This window comes from Anser cygnoides, chromosome 3, assembly GCF_040182565.1.
Source record: "Anser cygnoides isolate HZ-2024a breed goose chromosome 3, Taihu_goose_T2T_genome, whole genome shotgun sequence".
Classification (NCBI taxonomy): Eukaryota; Metazoa; Chordata; class Aves; order Anseriformes; family Anatidae; genus Anser; species Anser cygnoides.
This window is the reverse complement of record NC_089875.1, coordinates 23,730,498-23,745,961: the sequence shown is the minus strand read 5'-3', so window position 1 is coordinate 23,745,961 and position 15,464 is coordinate 23,730,498.

Sequence of the window (15,464 nt, the reverse complement as noted above, 5' to 3'; positions counted from 1 at the left end):
ATCCACAGTAATTCTGATTTAGTTGCCATTTTTTTTAAACAGTGTCCTTATTAAATTGCAGGCAAATGTTTTGTAATGAAAATGGTTTTGAAGTTTTGCTCACTGGTCAGTTTTAAATAATTTGATTATTGCTGAATTCTCCTAGACTCCAGTAAAGCAAAAGCAATAGGGAGTATATTGTTATTGGAGCGACTTTGTGCTTAGCATGATTTACATAATGCTTGACTACTCCTTTTCAAATCCGGTTATCTGAAAAATAGTCAGTGGGGTAATTTGTTTCCTTCTGCCGTGCTCTGGGAAATAAATAATCATGAATCTCTTATGCCTTGTACAAGTGCCCTGTGTACTCCTACCCGATGTTGTTCTTTGGAAACATTTGAAGGCACATAGCATGCTCATGTGCGCTCTGCAGAAATTTATGGGGCTCCTGTTTTTTTCCCCTATTCTGATAATTCTCATTGCTTGTATCAAAACTCTTCACTGAAAGATTGTCTAGAGTGCTGAGTCAGGTACAACAGCATTACTGTATTCCCGCTGGGAGGAAAAAAGCAGGGCTTTGGGGAAATGATGGTCCTGGCACACATCAGACATGAGCTCGGTTCATGTTTCAGCTGCTGGTGCTCTTTGCACATTTCTGGATAAGTGACTTCACCTCTGTGTTTCGCAGTTGTCCGTCTTCAGACTGGAGATCTTAATGATCCCCTATTCTATGAGAGGGTTTTGGTATTACATTTAAATTCACTGTCAGCTGCAAAGGGCTCAAAGCCCACATTATCATTATTTTTGATATCAGCAATTTGCAGCATGTGCTACCAGATGCAACACACAAATGGAAATTTTTTCCTGTACATAATTTATCCCTTTCCCTCATAGAGAAAGGCAAAAAAGTCCAAGGAAAATATTTATCTCCTGTGGTAGCTTAGTCTACTTGCCAGATTGTTGAACCTTTTTAGTTGCCAGTCTGGTCTGTAACTCGGCCTGTTGGCCGTGGGGAATTTGTTGTGAAGCACCAAAATTGAACCGGGAGCAGATCCTTTCATTACTGCAGTGTCCTTCTTATCTAATGAGCAAAAATTCCTTTGAGCACTGTGACCCACATCTGCAGGGTTCTTCCATGTTTCCCTTCAGTTTTGCTCTTTATTGAGTGTCCGCACCATGGCAAAGGCCTTTGCTCTGAGCAGGGCAGCTTGGTGCTGGTACCAGGGCAGTGCCAGAGCCCTCAGCCTGTAGGTGGATGCTCCACAAGGGCACAGGTCCTTACTGACTTAAACGCTTTTAGACTGCTCCTGGCAGCTATCTTCTGTGTCTCGGTCCTTCTGTTGTGCTGTCCACTGGTAGTGCTTCCCCTCCTTGTAGAGCAATCCCGATTTGCACTGAGAAGGGTAAGGTGTCCCATGCGTTTAGGTGTACATAAATAAAGTATTTGGCCAGGGATTTCCTAATGTGTCAGGCAATGTACAAGCCTTAAGAAAACCACCCTTCCACCAAGTTTTGTTCCCCTCCAGGTTAGTTTTCACTTTCAAAATGAAATGCAGTACCTGTCTAAGGTGGATCTAACACTACAAATGAGGCCCAGACACCACAGGATGATCTCACTTGATTCGCACATTGCACTCGCATTAATGCAATATAACACAGCACTTGCATATGCTGTACATCTTTGCTAAAGATTGATATCTAGAGATCCTTCCTACTTGCATTGCTCCTCCCTTGCCTCTGCAATGAATAAATAATATTGCAATAAAATGCAATTACTTTAGCAGTCTCTGTATCCTGCAGAAGTCATGAGATGTTAACTAAAATAATTCCTTTCCTCTCTTTAATACAGTTCTGGAACAGTTTTTCTAAGGGAATTTTTTTTTTCTTTTTTTTTTTTTCCTAAGAGCTACAGTTATGCCCAAATCAAAACAGACCAGTTCTGTGAATCCTTAAATTTGGGTTCCAGGCTTGGTTTGTAATTCAAAGGATGGGACGGATACATCTACTGTTAATGGGGAGAAACAGCAACTGCCTGGCCCAGAAGGTGAGTACTGCTGAACTCTAGGAGAGACTGCCCATAGACAGAGTTGAATTTCGCAGCTGAACCCTTCTGTATTCTGTACAGAGCTGACTACAGAGTGGCTATGCAAGATTTAGAGCACAGCTTAATCTGTTCATTGAGGAGTTAAAATTTGACTTGCCTTATTTTTCTGGACTTCATTAAAAGAAGCAATGTAACTCCTCCCCCCATATCACTCCAGCCCATGTGAGGAGAAACAAAACTCTTGTGAGTCCTTAACAGTAAAAAAGGGAGAAATGCTGGTGTGTCAGTGCAAAATGAAGTATGAAGGGCTGTGTCTCTGCTTTGTGAAAGTAGGGGCTACACCAAGATGCAAGTGTGGGGCCCAGTCTTGCACTTCTTTGGCATTCAACACCAGCCTCTGTACTCTGAGGATACTAGATGTGATGATTATACTGCACTTTTTGGAAACTTTTCAGGCTACCCTTGTGATAGCACTGCTAAGCTGATTAATATTCCATGCCTGAAAATGTAGTAGGTGTTTCTCATCTGCCTTGCTTGCGGGAAGCAGATGGGGTCACTAGCGCAGGTATGGCAGCTCTCTCTCCTTCTCAGCCAGCACCGTAATCCTCACTGCTCCAGTACGGCAGAAGGACAGATCTAGAAACATGTTCAGCATTCGACACTGAGTAAGAGCTCCCTTCTGTGTATTAAGCTTAGCTACTGATGGCTGATGGTGTTCGGCTCTCAGAAGAATTAATCATCAGTTTATGATTATGATACGTAGTTATTATGCTGTAGAAAACAACAAAATTACTAGGAAATGCTATAAAAAGTCACCAAATGAAACTATAAATCTAGCATTAAATTTCAGAGATTTACTCCTGAGATGACCTTTACAAAACTATTTCCTAACAATAAGCTCTTAATCTGCCTATCGCATTCAGCAGTGAAACCATCTGAGAGGCCTGGAACATGAAACGTTGCACCTGATCTTTTAAGGGGATCAGATATTCCCATCTCAAAGCTACAATAGAGGGAAGAAAAAGTTTGCATTGCGGCTTGGTTTTTGAAGTGTACACAGCTCCAAGAACAGGATCAATTTCTTCACAACCCTTTGCAAGATTTCAGAAATAACATATATTAAACTGCTGATCCTGGTGAGGTTTCAGGTCTTTCACCCACCTGACTGACAGCTGATCACAGAGGAAATGCAGAAACTTTTCACAGTGGCAAGGAATGAGTAGTCATGACAGTAAAAAGATCCATAAAGTAGTTTTACAATATATCGTTGAAATCTTGGATTTGTTTTGCAGCCTCATGAGAGGTTTTGCCTGAAGCACTGTGAGTTCAGTGGGTGATAAACTCCCAGTATTTTAATTGGAGGTGGATGAAACATATTTGCTGCAGGGCTCAGGGTACTGCTTCTGCTAAGAAGTGTGTTGCACAAAACTAAAGCTTGCATGTATTGTCTTTAGTATATAGCTAGAAAGAAGTCTATAAAAGTTATTTGCCTTCCTTCTGCCTATTTTGTAATATCTGTAAGTTAGAGTGGTGAGTTTCTGTGTGCCAACTAACTTGGCAGGGACAAGAAGATGCTGAGAAAAGATCTCAGTACAGTCGGTAAGCTTTGCATGTTGAGGTTTATTTAAACAGCAGGCATTGCCTTATGTTGTGAAATGTACAAAGAGAGCTAAAGGAGGCTGCCATTTCTAGAACCCCATGGGAAAATAACATCACCTCTCTGATCCACCAGTCAAAGGGGGGACTTGGTTGGGTTCTGTCTGACCCCAGAGTATGTATGCCAGTTCAGAGAATGGATTTCCTCCCTGTTTTTACTCCGATCTTCAAGAATATGTCATACTGAGACTCATCACAGCCTCTATGGAAACAGCAGGCAAGATGGAAATAGTAGAGGAGAGTGCATAGATACAGACCAAGAAAGTCGCAGTTGGGTGCTTGATATGGAGGCCTGGGTAACCCTGGGTAATCCTGGTTCTTGGGAGGACAGTTCTTCTTTCCATTCTCACAGTGGACTTGTCTGGAGAAATAGCAATGTGTTCTGTTCTAAAATGCGTTATGTTTGAGTGCACAGAGCCAGTCTTGGTGCTTTGTAGTCATGGCCTTAGCACAGAGGTGAGTGATACCAAACTAGACAGAGGAATTTGAAATTAGCACGATAATATGCAGGGGTCTCTAACCAGTGAGTTGAAACTAATAGAAAAGACAAGACAAATCTGCCCAAAAGAAAGCATGTCTTGTTTTATACTGCATCCAGGGCATGCTCACACAGGCTGTTGGGTGTGTGGGCAACACTGTGTTCACCTCTGCCTGCTCAGAGCTGGTGGATAGGTTTCTAAGCCAGATACTTCTGTTTTGAACCTTCATATTTTCACGATGGAAACAACCTGGGGTCAGAAAGTTGAAACCATTGACTGAGCTAAGAAAGCTATGCTACATTAAATAACCTGAAAAAAAAGCTAGTGATCACATGTTCGAGACTGAAACTTGCAGCCCCTTGTTTCTTGTCAGCATTTCCCAAAGTGCGATGATGCAGTAAGTATCTGGGGCATGAACTTGCAACCTGAAGCGGGTTAGTTACCTTACCTTGGCACACTCGTCCAACTATGGAGAAGGGCATGAACAGTAGAGTTCAGCTGAATAAAGGACTAGACAAAAGACACAGAAAACACCTGTGAAAATCCTGGATTTATCCTGCTTTATTTTGTAAAATCAGGCTCTTGGCACATCTGTGAAACAAATAATCAAAACCACGAGATATGATTGATACGTAGTGAACCTTTCTGCAGTGCCTCCTACAAACTATCTTAGAATGAGACATCCAAGTCGTCTCAAGCAAAAATATACAGTGACTGCACGGTCTTGCATGGCCAAATAACTTGCCCTTGGGGAAGCACTGTGGATCCCTTTGGCGTTTTCACACCTGTGTAAATGTTACTGTCCCTTATAAGAAGGGAGAAAAGGGTGTTGTGAGGCTGCCTTTTTAATGGCTCAGGGGATTTCAGTGGTAAAGACTTGCCAAGCTTTGGAAAGAAGCTGTAGTTTCATCACTGAGACCATACTGTCCCTGGAAAGGGTGGTCTTAGTGAGATATTGTTATTAGTTCCTATTGGCTCCCCTGGGGGAGACTGGAAGGGGAGACTGGGTTGGACTGACATTGCAGGCAGACGCAATGCTGCCTTTCTGCACTTCTGCCTTCTGTGATCCTTGACTTGGAGATATCTTCCACTCATGTCACTGGAAATTGAATCAGATCCTTAGTGATGCCTAACTACGTAAATGAAAAAAGTAGTGTCTTGGAAACACAAACAGACCTGAAAGGAAGGCTGTCTTAATCTTTGCTTGCAATCTAAATACTCCGGTCTCTCTTTTCTGCGTTAGTCTATGCTGATGAAGAATATTCAGCACTTAGAGAACACTGTCAGAACAGAACCCCCAAACCCCAAATAAAAATAACAGAACAAACCTATCAACACTCTTTTTTTTTTCTTTTTTTCTTTTTCTTTTTCCCAGGGAGAAAACAAAATATGACTGTCCTTTCAAATTCAACTAGACTTTAACTTAAACAGAAAAACTTCTCCCACATAAAGAACCTTCAGGGATTTAGTTAAAATCTGTTAAGATAAAATATATACCACATCTCACTCTCCTCAAAGAGCCTTATTATGTTCATTCCCATTAACTCCCTCCTCAGGGTATTTCCTATGTCTGCAGAACATATTATGGCCATTTGGTTCTGAATGTTTTTGCAGAAATGTCACTGAATTTAAGTCAGAAAATGGCTAAAACTGTGAACAACATTTCAAAGACTATAACAAGAGTGTTTCAGTAATAAATAAGTCAGCAGATAGAAATGTCTCACTAATTCCCTGTCAGGCCAGGCACAGTCAGAGCTTGAAGGAGAAAGTAAGACGTATTTTATTTGATGTATCCTGATATGGCACTATCCAAGTGAACCTCTGCCAACATTCTGACTTTACTTTTGCATTGCAGAACCCTACTGAAAGACTGTCGTTCTGTCAGTAATTTCTTTCCCATGGTAACCCTTTTGCTCTCAAAGGTAAAGCTGGAAAACTGCCATTGACACTCCTCTATCAGTCATTGTCATGTTATTTACCCTTGAATATCTGTGCTGCATATCTGTGCATGTCCAGCTTCCTCAGTGGGCAAAGATGTGTTTAATCATATTCATGAGGAAGCATCATGGTGATTCTTCTACCAAGAAAATTCTTGAAGGTTGAAGGTAAAGCCTCTTCATAGATACTCACAGTGGAAGAGTTAAAAGACTGTGTGCTTATTGACTCAGATGGCTTTTATATCTAAGTAGGAATCCTTTGATTTTGAAGTTCAATTCTCTCACTTTCTCTTGCTAGCTTGAACACGTTCGATATAAGTTTCCTACTGGTCAAAAAAATGGCAAGATCCTGTTTCTCAGGAAAACAAGCTGCCGGGTTCGTTATCATCAACTCCATATAAAATGGTTTGCCAGACATTGCAAGCATGTGGTAAAGTCACTCCTGGGCCTGCGGTGCAGTCCTCACAGTGGGGAAGATGAGTTTTTGAAATAACTTCAATTTTTATTCATTAGTGTATATAAAAATAGGACATTTGATCCATCCAGAAGCAAGCAGCCAGATTATACTGTGTCACCCAGCAAAAGTACAGGACAAAAGGCAGGAGATGCACCAAAGCACAGCAGCACTGGTTCAGAACAAAGGTCATCTACCCCAGCATCCTCTGCCTGTGGTAGCCAGTGGCAGCTATTTGGAGGATTGGCATATGCAAGGATTTTCACTGAATTTTTAATTTTTTCAGGTCCTTTTTCCCAGTGGATATCCCTTCCAGCTACTTGCCCAGGTGCAAGTACTTGAAGCCCTTCTAAACTTTTTGCAAGAACATCCTGCAGCAAGAATTTGTGCAGGCTAACTACCTGTTGCATGAAGAACCATCTTCTTTGCCTTCATGAAGCTGGCTTCTCCAGCCAGTGGAGTGCATAACTGACAGTGCATAGCTGATGCCTACCTATCGGATCTTGGCCACTCTTGGTTTGTAGGTCAGTATCACACCCGCACTAAGATGACCCTTTTTCATACTGAACAGGCTGTATGGAAATTGTTCCTTGTGTGGAAGCTGTTCCGTAGAGGTGGTCATTGTAGACACCTTTCTCTGAATGTTTTTGTTCTCATACAGCCTCTTTCAGGTGAGGGGAAAAGAACCACACACTGCACTGAAGATACAGAAGAGCCATAGATTCATACAGTCACATAATTAGGTTTTTGCCTATTGTTCGTTTCTTCTGGATATGTATTATTATTATTATTTTTTTACCTTCCTTCTATTTTATTTTTGTTATTTTGCTAACAAAGAACATGATTCCTAGCTGCGAATCCTTAGAATAATTATGTCTAAAGCGTATATTGTCTGGAGTTTATTTGTTGCCTCAGAAAATGTGGGGATTTGGGCCAGATTTTTCCCACCCCCAAGCTTTATAAGGCTGTAAAACAAGGATATTCCTTCTCCCTGTAAAACCTTCCTTCCCTGCTAAACTGCTTTCCTTCTCACACTAGCTAATGTTTAGCAAAGCTGTGTTGTGTTCTCACAAGCCTCTTGTTCTGGAGTTGAGGTGGGCAGAGCAGACAGTGGATGTGTGCCCTGATTTCATCCAGATTAGCAAAACACATAGCTGGGAGAGGTAGTCAGGCTGCTTAACTCTTACCTCATGGTGGTTGTGAACACCAAGTGCTCCCCACTCAGATAAAGCCCTATGGATGTGCAAACAAATGAGAGAGGCATCTTCTAATAGAAAACATTGGGCAACCTGAATTATAAGCATCAAAATGTGCAGGTTGTGACAGCCACAAAAATGGCTTTATGGCTAAAGTAGCTTGGCTACACCAGGTTCTTGGTGTAAGGACCACTGTTATATTCAGCATATTTACGGTCAAATCTCAGTCTGGCCCCCAAAAGTCCAGCCAGTTTATTTATTTATTTATTTATTTTTGTCTGATGCTGGGTTGAGTTTACTGATTAGAGCCAAGTGAAACATCAGTCCTCATTTCATCCCCTGCTCACCTGGCTGGGCTTGTTGTGCCACACTGTAAGGACAGAGTCGTGCCTTGCTCAGTCCCCAACCTGGTCCCCACCCTCAGGCTGAAAAAACAGTGGTTCTCGAAATTTGTTTCTCTCAAGACAGAGCTACAAATGATAGCTGTGGCAGTCCATGTCCTCCTTTAGTTGTTTATTTTGTTGGGGGAAGCACTGAAGTCTTGAAAATGTTGACTATCTTAAGAGGAAGTACTGGGCATGCCCATATGAATAAGTGATCTGTAACTGTGTGCAAGTGCTTTTACTGACTTGAGGTATATTTTTGCAGGTGCCACAGTTGGGGAAAAATGGCCATGAATGAGGCCCTAAATCATGCTAAATATTGCAGAGAGCATATCAATGAAGTATTTAAAGATTAAAAAAAAATCCGGATTCAGAATTTACAAAACACTATTTCCTCCATCTGCACTCAGTGCTCATCATTTTGTTACAAAACCACTTCATTCCTTCATCACTAATAGCTCTCTTTGAATTCTGAATTGGCTCATTAGGCTCTTTCATCCCATGAATGAAATTCTTCCTCTGAGTCAAATAGGCAGACCTTTATTTTTTCCATTGATTTTTAGTTAAATATATCAGACTGCTTCTAAGTAATCAATAAAGCAGTGTGGAGAGACTTCTAATCTCTGCAACTATGTGGAGCAGATCTTTTTTATTATAATGCCTCTGTTTCTTAAAATTTTGTGTTTAATGGAAGCTATTTGCCACCGGTTTAAGCATAGGACTACCCTGTTTGCTTTCGTCTGAAGTCTTCCTCCTTTCCCCACAGGAGGGGAAGGCAGCTCCAGAAGCCTGACTCTGATTGTGATATAACTTGGCAGTGTCACTATTAATGAGCAGGGTCACCCTTGTGCCAGACAGCTGGGTGAGTTCACAAAGAATCGGACTGCTTTGCTGAATTAGTGTGTCATTCAGTGGGGAAGTTAAAAAAAAAATCCCTGCTTTCTGCTTTGATGCTATAGCTCTTCTCGGTTGTTAATAGGAGCTAACTAACCAGTGTTATGTTGATATTGTCTGCTGTAAATTTACTCCCTAAGTGATCTGTTGAGCAGACTGCGTATTTCTAAATATGGGTATAAGTCACTTCCTTCTGTTTCACTGCTTTAACAGTTTAAGTAAATGAATACAGATGTTTTATTGCTCCCCTAATGAATGAGTGGAAAACCATGGATGATTTTCTCAGCATATCATCTTCCCGTAAAGCGTGATGTCTTTTGGGGACCTGGATGCCTAGATATAGTGTGAAGTTGTTATAAGTTGTTGGTTAAAATCCTGGCAAGGATGATTGGGAGAACTGTCTGATTTACTGCTCATGGCTTTAGGGAGAAATAAGAGGGACTCAGGTTATGGGCGCACTGAAAAATAGCTGTGAGAAAAGCTAAGGCCATCTTCAGTCCACTGTGTGCCAGCCAAGAGGGGCGGATGTTCTGCTCCAGAATGCCACTGGGAAGTTGCAGTCCTGCAACACCTTGAGCACAGTGCCTTGCACTGGTTTAGCTGTCAGGCTAAAACAGAGGCCATGACACAAAGCTCACCATCCACACGACAGCTTTATTCGGAGCCAACGGGAAAAAACTATTTTCTTTTTTATTAGGTTGAACTAAGTAGAGCCATATGGGAAAAGGCTGACAACTGCTGGTGTGTTTGCCGTCTTGGGGTGACTGGATAGATAGTTTCAGTCAAAGTGGTGCCTTGGGATAGTGTATGAAGCCCCAGGAGACAAAGGCAAAATCCGAACAAGAACAGTATGTTCGGTAGGACGTAGGCAGCAGACGACATGTTTATGAACTGCCAGACCATGACGGTCACCTTCGAATCAGCCCCACACTAATGCAGATAACACAGCGTGTTGCCACGGCCAGCAAGGAGCTGATGCAGGCACGCTGCGTACTGTCACCTGGCATGAGACACTGGCTCAGCTTGATGAGGGTGATTTAGTGGTTGATAACAAGATAGGGTGTCTGAATCTCCAGACTTAATATCTGGATGTGTTTCTGATGTGTTTCGTGATGCTTCATAAGTTACTTAACCTCTCTTTATTGAAGTTGACAGAGAGGTTAGACAATTTTAGTGTTCCAGGGCATTCTGAGAAGCTGTGTGGAAAGCCAAGTAATCTTATAAGGGACTAATTCATAGAGCAGCACTGGGACAACACTACTGGCTACAAGGCACTTCGCAATTCATGTGGTTTTGAAGACAAATCTGATTGGAAATCCATGACAGGTGAGAAGAAGGACAAGAAATGGCAGTCGGAGCTGGTTTCAATTTGAGAGATTCTCCTCAGGAGAGAACTTGACGTGTGCCACTCTGAGTTCTTGCTGACGAAACAGTCCTATTGCGTTTGTCACCATCGCTGTCAAGATTCACACAAGGTAACAAATACTCCTCAAACATTTAGGAAGTTTCAGATGAGTTTCAAGCAGTTTTAGTACTTGGTCCAAGATTAATGCATGTGGTCTCAACTGTTTTTCTCTGGATACACTTCAAAATAATTTGCTCACTCTGTGAGGTTGTGGCAAGCTGCAAAGTGGGTCTGGATCAGACTTCACAGAAATTCAGCTGCTGATACAGAATTTAAAGCCAAGCACGTCTATGCTATCACTGAAGAAAACTGTTGGCCTATTGTATACCAGCATTAGCCGTGGTGTAACTCAGGGAGTACCGTTGCCTGACCTAGGCACCTGTTCTCATACAGTTTCTAAGCCTGCAGAAACAATTAGTGTCCTTAGATCTGGTGATGTGCAACCTGACGGGGCCATGAGCTGCTGTCAGAGGCCTGATGCAGATCCTTGAAGCAGCATTCCCAGTTCTTAATGAAAAGCCCTTCCACAAGAGTGTTTGGCCTTTTCAGACCTGGGATTGATACTTGGAGTATAAGTCAGCAGCTGTTCAGCTGAACTGGAACCACTTCAGTATGTGCCAACAAGCTGGCAGCCAGCATTAATGTACCACAGTCACTGGAAACAAAGCAGCAGCTTGTTGAAGAGCTGGAGAACGGGGGGAGTCACTGCCTTGCAGCACAAAATCAGAGGCCCACCGTGCGCAGGAGTAGGGCTTTTTGAGAACTCCATAAATACTCGCTAGTATGTATGGCCTCAGTGTGCTGGGCAAATGAAATAAATACCATGTAATTAAAGTCAAGTGGATTCTTACGGCTGTTACCCAGCGCTAAAGCAAACCTTGGAGCTGGCTTCCCAGCTGAGACATAAAACAAAGCTGGGTGGGGCTATGGAGGGAACCGTGCATGGGACTTGGGGAATAAAACGTTGTCACTGAAATCCCATATTCATGGGTGGCCTTTTGGAAGGCAAACTGCTTCCTGTCTGTGAGCTTTAAGCAATGACCTCCACTTGCTTCAAGTGGGGCAGCTACACTGGAGTCAATTAAGCTACACCGGTTTACACCCGATGGGAATCTGTAAAATGGGGATCAGTATATTTACTATCTATCTGCCTGGCAGACATGAGATGAGAGATTTGTGCCATTTGCAAACATGTATAATTTGCTTTATGTGTGTTCGACATGATAATTTTTTCCTGTGTGTCAGAGCATGGTGGGCAGCGCTGAAGGAGTGCTGCAGAGGCAAAGCGGCGAGGTCGAGGTGATGTTGTTTGGGGAATGGAGGGGATGGGAAGAGAAGGGAGGGAAGAGGAGCTGCTTTTCAAAGCAAGGAGCGAAAGAGATTAACCAAAAGGAGAGCAAATATGGAGCAGTGAGGTAAAAGAACAGGGGTAAAGACACAGAAGAGACCTAGGACAGGTTTAATGCAAGTGATTTTACCATGATGTAATCCTGTTACTGCATCCTTGTCATGAAAGTGTCTTCATGTCTGTCTTCATGACATGGACATGTCCACCAGTCTTAAATATAAGAGGTTGCCCCTTAACGGTTTTCCTAGAATTATTAACTTCCTACCAGATCCTGAGACAGAGAACTCAGCAGCATAACTTCATGGGAGATGGTAGCAGGACAAAGATATCATCTTCTCGTCTATTTGAAATAGCAAGAGGTGGTTAGACTGTTGATGTCAATCCAAATAACCAAGTCAATGACATTCCCCTTGCATTGGATCTCTCTCTCTCTCACTCTGCATGGTGGTATTAGTTGGGGCTCCAAGTTTTTTTCCTTGCAACTGTATCTAGGATGCTTAGAAGAGGCCAGATGGGTAAATCCAGTTAAGAAAGTACCATAGTCTTAAAAGTGAGCTGGATTAAGCATAGATTATTCTCTCTGTCTACCTACAACTTGTGTTTCAGTAAAGTGTGTATGGCTCTTGGATACTAAATGTGTTTCTCCAGGTTGTAAAAATGTCATTTTATGGGGTTTGGTTAGATAGGACACTTTTTGCAGTTTATTTTCTTTAACAGGGGGTGGTATAAGGAAAGGATATAGACTCATAATGTAGAAAATCTTTTTTTTTATTATTTTTGTATGAAAAAATAATATATTTTATAATAAAATATTTTATTTTTGTATTTTGGAGAGATCATCCTACCTGCTGTGCTTAGGTCTGGGATCATTAAACAAAATGGACTTCCCTCTTTTCTGACATGATATTGTGCTGTAGAAGAATGGTCCAGCTTCTTCTGGAGGACTGCAGATCTGGGTTTACTGTGCCCTGCCTTTTTGTTGCAGTAGCACTTAAAGATTTTTAGGACTTAATGTTCACTTTAGTTCTTTGAGTCCAGAATGAACACCTAGATTGCTAGCACCAATATTAAAAACTTACTTCAATAAGTGAATAACAAATTCACTATTGCGTGGGAAAATGGGCTTCTCTTTTATTTCATGATGGTCTTTGGGGTTGCACTATCGTTATGCTGTCTGAGTGCACAACTACTACTGCTACGTTAAATTATGTGGGAGTAACGTACCAGGTGATGAATGGCTTGGATTCATCCTCTTCCCTGTGCATATGCAGGGGAGCACTTAGAGTTTGCTATGTAAATATAGCATGTGTACATTTATATCCAAGAAGCAGTTTTGGTTTTGCATTTGGCTGAGAAAGTGGTGACATTTGCAGTTGTGTGGACCATTTCTTGTGAGCTCCAGTGTGAAATATGTCCCTGATTGCATGAGGCTGACAAAAACCTAAGCTCCAGGCCTTAGCTGGCTTTAGCCTTCTGTATATTCCATTAGCTCTTCTAGGTTTTAGGGCCTGAGCAGGGAGGCAAAGCCCCCTCCTCCTTATTGTCCCCTGTGGACATATTTAAGGGGAATGCTATTAAAAAGCATCTCTAGAAAACTTTCCACACCTCTCCTTCTTCCTGCAGGTTTGGCCACGAGAGGGAATAAGCCAACTCAGCTTTCAGAGTACCCTCGCTCAGAGCTGTGGTTGCCAAGGAAGGACCCCACAGGATTTGAGTATTGTAGCGTAGATGCATTACCAGCGAAAGAGACGGCTTTTATGGGAGCAAGGCTGTGTCTTAACTACTGCTCAGTCACTTGGGAAGTCTGTAAAAGCTTTCTGAAACTACAAGGCTCCTCCCAAAGCACTACTTGATCTAGTGCATTTTCAGATTCAAAGCCAAGCCTATAAAACTTATCCCTGTGCAAAGACCACCCAAAAGCAGCTGGTTGTGCAAAGAAATTTCTGTTTATGGTTTAGTGCAAGGGTCAGAGAGCTTTGCTATGGTTCAGGTTATCCACCTAGAGAAAGCATGCTCTTTTGCTAAGCGTGGGGTACGTGAGTCATTTCTGTTACCCAGAACTCTAGACATAACATAAAATAGATGGCATGAAATAACATTAAAGATATTAAAGATGGGAGGAAATTAAGTGTTTTCCCCTTTGCATTCTTGAGCTATAGTGTAATGGATTTCTAGTGCAAACTCAGCTAGTAATGCACACATAAGAAGTGAAGGCAAACAGGAGAAACCTCAAACTTCTTACTATAGGATTCAGAAGACTCAGTCAAGCAAAATGTAACACAGAAGTGCTTTCATGATACAAATGTAGTGATTAGTTTCCTAGCAGGGAATTATCTTTTATCTACTTCCTAAAAAACATGTTTATCTTAAGCTGCTTAGACTTCGAGATCCTACCATTATTGGGCATATTGCAATATTCTCTTTGTTTGAGAATGCCCATTAAGCCAACAAGTCTGTATTTTTCCCTTTTCATATTTAAAAATGTATTTTGTAAAAAAAACACGAAATCCTGCTCAATTTGTGCATTCCTATCTCAGATCTTTTCTATCATCTATTCTGTGGAATTGCTAGAGGTCTCACAGACCTCACACTGACCTTAAATAGAAACCTTTACCTTTTCTGAAAGGTGTAAATCTTAAATATCAATTTCCCTCAAATCTGGAAATAAATCATTTGAAGGAGTGCTCTCCTCATTACAGACTGCACTCAAAAATACTGGCTCCCAATGAATGCTTCGGAACATTTGCATTTGGATGGATTTCTTTTAAGAACTATTTCCGTGTGGTAATTAATACTCCTCCTTATGTAACACTTGTGTCTGAAAGCGTTGTGCAAAGGGATAAAAACGAGCAGCCTGCCCTGTCAAAAAGAGGTGAATCCATGGTATCACTGATGGACTTTCTCCCTGAAATTCTCTAGTGCATACAAAGTTTAAAAAGTCAAAAGTTATATGTCAATATAGTACTGTGTTGTAATCAGTGACTTCAGCCAGTCTTTTAACTATTAAAGCCATAGACTTTAAGGCTAAATATTTATAACTTTTTTTTTTTTTTTTTTTTAATGGATGTCTTTCTTAAGCCTCTCTTTCAGAGGTTTTGTGTTCATAAAGCAAGATGGAAAGAGCTCCTGTCTAATCAGTTTATCAAACCTTCATTTTTATATGACCATTCAGGGCCAAGTTGACCAGAGGGCTGGGGCACCACTCCTACAAAGAAAGGCTGAGAGAGCTGGGGGTGTTCAGCCTGGAGAAGAGAAAGCTCCGGGGTAGCCTTACTGCAGCTTTTCAACACTTAAAGAGATCTTATAAAAAAGATGGAGAACAACTTTTTGCTCAGTCAGACAATGACAGGACAAGGCAGAATGATTTTAAAATAAATAAGGGGAGATTTAGATTAGAGGTTAGGAGGAAATCCTTCCCTCAGAGGGTGGTGAGGCACTGGCACAGGTTGCCCAGAGAAGCTGTGGATGCCCCATCCCTGGAGGTGCTCAAGGCCAGGCTGGATGGGGCTTTGGGCAGCCTGGTCTGGTGGGAGGTGTCCCTGCCCATGGCAGGGGGTTGGAACTGGGTGGGCTTTAAGGTCCCTTCCAACCCAGGCCATTCTGTGATTCTATGACAATTTATATGCATCCATTTAGGGACAATGCACCATTTCTAGCAACTAAAGATTGCTTGACTTTTGTGGTTGCTT